The sequence below is a fragment of the Drosophila grimshawi genome, unplaced genomic scaffold, assembly GCF_018153295.1.
Source record: "Drosophila grimshawi isolate 15287-2541.00 unplaced genomic scaffold, ASM1815329v1 contig_848, whole genome shotgun sequence".
Lineage (NCBI taxonomy): Eukaryota > Metazoa > Arthropoda > Insecta > Diptera > Drosophilidae > Drosophila > Drosophila grimshawi.
In genome coordinates this window covers 8,189,765-8,195,908 of record NW_025063692.1, presented here as the reverse complement: position 1 = coordinate 8,195,908, position 6,144 = coordinate 8,189,765, and positions in this window count along the sequence as shown.

Genomic DNA, 6,144 nt, shown 5'->3' with positions numbered 1-6,144 from the left:
GGCGTGGCCATTGCAACATGTTGCCAGTATGTGTATGCGTATGTGCATGCCACATTCCTGTTTGTTGCTGCTGCCGTTATATTGTTTTGAGGGAGCGCATCAATTTCTAGCCAAGTTTAAACTAAATAAAAAGCAAAGGAGTTGAGCTGCCAGCGGGTCAACGGGACGTTTGGGCGTTGCGGAGCCAACCAACGTCATGTGTGCGGATATAATATCGCACACACACACACACTCAGACACACACACACACACAACATGAAAAGCAAGTAGTGCAGGCAGCACCAAGGATTCCCCCGTTACAGGCGCTTAAGAAGTTTCAGACATGAAATCAATTTGTCTTCCAACTCCCACGAAAATAAAAACTGAGGCAACGCCGGCAACCAGCAAACGGGCAACCAGCAAACGGGCAAGCAGACAAACGGGTAAGCGGGCGAACGGGCAAACGAGCAAACGGGCAAACGGGCAAACTGGCGAACGGGCAACGAACGAGCAAACAACCAAAGGACCAAAAAATAACCAAAAAATAAATAAAAAGTGCAGCCGAAAAATTCAAAAAGCCAAAGCAAGAATCAACAAAAAACGACTGATAAATGCTCTTTGAAATTAAACAGACAGCAAAACTTAATCTACATTTTTTAATTATGGCAAACTGATTCTGTATGATCAGATTAAAAGTCGAACTAATTGAATAGTAGGTAACCAAGGCAGATATTGGAGTACAAACTGAAGTTTAGAAATGAAAGGGAAGCTTCAATTCAAACTTCAGTTTTGTATGTACAAAATTATGTTAAAAAAGATAAAACAATTCAGGCAGCTTACATTTTTTCACCCAAAATCTGCAAAATGTTGCTTGAGTATTGCAATTGACATTTTGATGAATGGAATGCGGCACAAAAAAGCGTTTGGAATGAATTCAGTTGCAATATATATATTTTTTGAACGTCACTTAATTTAAAATTCATACCTGTTTATATTTTATACCCTGGGGCAGGGTATCAACCGGCAGTCGGCCATAGAAGCCGTCATTGCCTGAGCCTGACGCAGTCATGTGGCAACATATATATATATATATGTTATATATATATATTATATATGTATATATCCGCACACATTGCACATTGCATGCTAGTGGTAGCTTGAGGATGGTAGATTGGGGTGGAGGGGGGAGGTGTTGTGTGGGTGTTTACTGCAATAACTTGTATTTTAAGTTTACTCACTGCTGGGATTCGAAATTTAATTTCATAGTGCGATGCGTTGTTATTATTTTGCATAATAACATTTCTGGCAACTGGTATGAAATACCCTGCGGTCCCAAAAGAAACCCACTCCCCCTCTACCTCTAATGCTGTTTGTTGTTATTCTATTATTATTATTTATTTTCATTTTTTGTTGGCTTGCTTTCGAGTCGCAACAAAATGAGCTCACAGTTTTGTGTGTGCTCTGAGCCAAAGCTAATGCGAACACATATCCCCACATGGGTTTGCCGATTTACCAATCGCATCAGATGCTCTTAGATGGCATAATGCCAAACGATTATCGCAGACTCGACGACTCATCATATTTTTGACAAATGATTGCCCACAATTCTAGAGAGTCGCTAGCTTATGCCAAAGCAATTACTGAAAGAAAGAAAGGAATCAACTCAACTTAGTCAACTGTGTCATTTTAATTACTATGTTGAATAACATTAACATTATCAGAGTGAAATACAGATCAATAGATAATATCTGCGTTATAGGTCCAAAGATTTTCAAATGAAATTATATCAATAAATAAACTATCTCAAATTGGTTATAATGCTCTATGTAAATTCTTAAGATCCTAATGCTTAAAAATAGCAAAAAATATAGCAAAATCACCCAGGAAATCAGAAGTATTAGTTCTAAATTTTAGAAAAATCTACAACTAAGAAAAAAATATACTTTTTGATTAGTAATGTGGAGAGTTACCAGCGATTCTTAAGAAGAGGAGTATTGCTTAAGGACTTAACTTGTTTTTCACGGCACTTCTTTAATTATAACACCTACTTAAATAGTTATCAATCTATGTAGACTATCTGAAAAGAGAGTACCACCTTTTGCCTGTTTTACTTTTGTATTTATCTTTAAAAAATCTGTACACTGAGACAACTCAGCAGTTGCCTGACTGACAAAACATAAAAAGACTCCACTCGACTCGACTCGAGTGGAGTTGAATTGAGTTGATACCTTAAGCTCTTTGCCTGGATTTGCGCAAATGCAAGTTGAAAGTTTCAGCCAGCCCCTCAGCTCGCGCCAATCCTCCCACTTGCCACAGCACATCCACTTGAACACACTGGAGAAGCGTAAAAAAAAACTTATAAAAATGTATACACATGATTTCGCTTTATTGCTTTATGACGCTACTTGTGTGACTGTGTGTGTGTGTGTGTGTGAGACTGTGTGTGACTGTGAGTGTGAATGTGTGTCCTTATGCGTGTATGTAGGGTTAGTTGGGTGTATAATATCAACTGCTTATGTAGCAAGTGTTTCTCGTGCTTATGAATATTTCAAAACGCTGCTTCGGGTTAAAGACAAAGACAGAAACTTTAACACCAGGACTTCTTAGTGGATTCCACTCGGGATTTAAACAGCACATGATGCAGTCGATTTAGTCCCCCCACCCCGCATCACACATAGCGCCCCCAGCCAGCCCTTTTTATGGAAGATTTCCTTGTTTGGTTTGCTTTGCTTTATAGAAATGGTAAACTTTTACTTTTTCTTCTCGATTGTCAGGCTCCAGTTTCATTTATGTCTGTATTTACATCCAGCACTAGTGCTTAGTAGGGGGCAGTAAGGGTTAAAGTTTTTTTTTTTTGTTTTTTTTTTTTGGGCTCATAGTTTACATTAGATACTCGTCCTGCCACCATCCCTCCGTCTATAAGCACATAGCAATAATAACTTTTGATGATCTTTTGCTTGGCGCGTGCTGTGAATTGTCAATAAATAAACAATTTTTGATGCTCTAAAAATACTCTTGATATCTTTTTGTGGTTTCACCGTCTTTCAAAGAGAAACGCCCCCCTCTGAGTATGTGCATGTGATGTGTGCTGCCTCAAATAAGCCGCATAATGTCGTCTTTGTCCTGTGGACTTGCCTTGGCCTGCTTCTGTCAGTCTGCTTGTCGACCTGCTTATACAGCCATGATAGATGGCTAAGAAAATATGCGGATCAGGCGAGAAAACAGATTACCAGACAATTACGATTTAAAGCTGTTTAGGTTAAAAGATAAAAGATGATAACAAATCTAAACATTACTCAGTATTCTCTTGAGGGTCAGATTAGCATATCTATATATAGTCGAATTGGAAATAATTCATTTTGAATCAATTGAAAATAGCAATAATGATAATGATCTCCATTAAGCAATCGACAATTGACTTTAAATATATAAAAAAATAAATAAATAAACAATCAAATATATTATTAGCAATAAATTAAGAGAAAAGGGAATGACGTATTATGCTTATCAAAGATTATCATAATCATAACTTGAAAATATGCCAATAACTGCACAGCTAAAACTAAATGTGAAGAAAGAGAGCTACAAACTTGATTCAGGTTCGTTTTGTCAGTGGATTTTTTGCTAAAGACACACTGACACAACTGTCTGATGATAAAAATTGTGAGATTTCATTTGGGGCTGTAAGCCACGCGACCTGCAAATTAAACGCCCACAGACGCAACCGTTTTAGGGATGTGGGGAGTGGGGAGTTGGGAGTTGGGAGGCGTGTCTGAATCGGCTGTTTAAGTAAGAAATCATTTTATTTGAAAACTTTTTTTTCTGTGTTATGTGTGCGATTTCGGGTTTTGTCGTCGTTTGTCGAATTGAGGCAAAGACAGCAACAATAAGCAGCAGCAGCAGCAGCAACAACACCAACAACAGCAACAACAGCAACAAAAGGGACAGGCGCAAAGCACATGGCACAGCAGCAACAAAGTTAAACTGTAACAATAACCAAAGTCAAAGTTTGTCGGCAAAGTTTTTTGTATTTGTATTGCGCTGCATGCGTGTATGTATGTATGTATGTATGTGCAACTGTATGTATTTATATGTGCATGTGTGTGTGTATGTGTATGTGTGAGTATGTGTTGGAACAACTACAGGAAACAAATTCATTTCAATTGTTTATGTGCCATGTACACACATACATGCATGAGGGAGACAGAGAGAGAGAGTAAGAGAGACAGAGTGAGTGAGAGAGAGAGAGAGCGAGAGATCGGTTAGAAGAGCTTTTTAAAATGGTGCTCGACTCTTAAAGATGAAACAAGTTTCATGTGACGCCTGCTGGCAGAGTTGCCAACAGAGACCCCCGAGAGCTGCAAGCGGCAATGGCAATACCTGCAGCTTTTGTTATTATTACTGTTGTTGTTGTTGTTGTGGTGGTTATTGTTGTTGTCGTTGTTGTTGTCGTCGCTGCTGCTGCCGCTGCTGCTGCTGCTGCTGCTGCTGCTGCTGCTGTTGGCAGCAAAGCAAACAAAAGTATCAACGAAATGCCAAAGAAATGCAAATAAAACTTTTATTTTGCTGCTGTAGTGGTTTAGCTTAATGTTTTAGCAGCTTTAACATCCACACAAGCCTTTAACGCACAACTTTATTATTGCTTCTGTTCTTCTATTTGGCCAGGCCAACAACAAAACCAGCAAGGCAAAACAGTTTTAATTTTAGTCGACTGCACCTGCATTGAAAACGAAAGCTCTCCAGGCAAATAGAGTGAGTAGCAGACATTGATGGGGCATAAAGTAGGGAGGGTTAGGGAAGGGGTGGACTCTACCTTGGTCTTTCACTCGTGCGTGTTCATTAGAACTTAAGCTGCAACAACAACAATAACAAAGCTTGTTTTGCAATTACAGCATTTAAAATGAGATGTGTTTGAAAAAAAAAAAACAAGAAACTTAATTAAGCATTTTTTCAACAATATTTACCATACTCCAATCAAGAAAGTCACTAAAAATCAACTCGATTTAAGCGAAGTAATAACGTTTTTTATTGTATTTGTCTAATCAATAAGTGAAAGCAAAATAAATGAATAGAATACAAAAAATGATAGCAACAATGAAGGCAAAATGCTGCAAACAAGAACTTCATCTTCTACCAATATTTATTATTGGACTTATTCACAAAGGCAATCATTAATTAATATATATATATATATTTCTATTTGTTGTAAACAGAACTCAACTCGCAATAATTTAACCCCAAAATGTCACAGTCACAATATTCATATGCAACCGAGCTAAGTTCAACTGCCACGCCCACACAGGTAAAGGTGGGCTGCGCATTATTGGCTGATTGTATTGTGCATATAATTGGGAGTTTACTCAACATCTATCGGCCTGAATTGTGTGTGTGTGTGTGTGTGTTGCACGAGTGGGGCGTGTCCGGAAAATTGCTTACTATTTAATTTTATTTGGTCAATTTCCGACAAACAACATGTTAACTTGTTGGAGCTCACCCAAACAATAAGGGCAACAACAGGAACAAGGACAACACAAACTGCCAAATACTGTGGCGACAAAACAAAACTCAACCCAAAACAGGATGAACATGAGAAACAGCAACACAAGCACCAACGACAAAGGATTAAAGGTATTAAAAGTTATAAAACAACAAGATTATGCGCTTAGCAATACAAACACAGATACACTTTTGTGTGTGTGTGTGTGTGTTTTTAGCAGCTGCCTTTGTCCTTAACTTGTTATGATATTGACCACAAAGTACAAACAAGCAGAGGCAGAAAACAACGACTTTATAATACCCTTAAGAAATTAAGAAAAGAATTCTTCAAATGCTAATTATAATATTATAACTAATATTGTACATTTGAATGCCCCCAGATATCATATAGCGTAGTATATTGTATTTTTCATTTTTAATTTGCATTTTTTATTGGTTTTCAATTTACAATTTTGCATTTGCATGTCAAATAAATAAATACTCGTATATTATGATTTCTTATTGAATCCACATATAAGAAATGTGCCAAAACTTTGCACCGCCAAAGTTTTTTATACTAATTAAATCGATTTTCTTTTTGATCTTGTTTTGGCCTCTTCATTAATACTGCCTTCAAGTTGGAAAGTACATAACAACCCATAAGTTTCAATTCCAGTACTCATCTTTCAT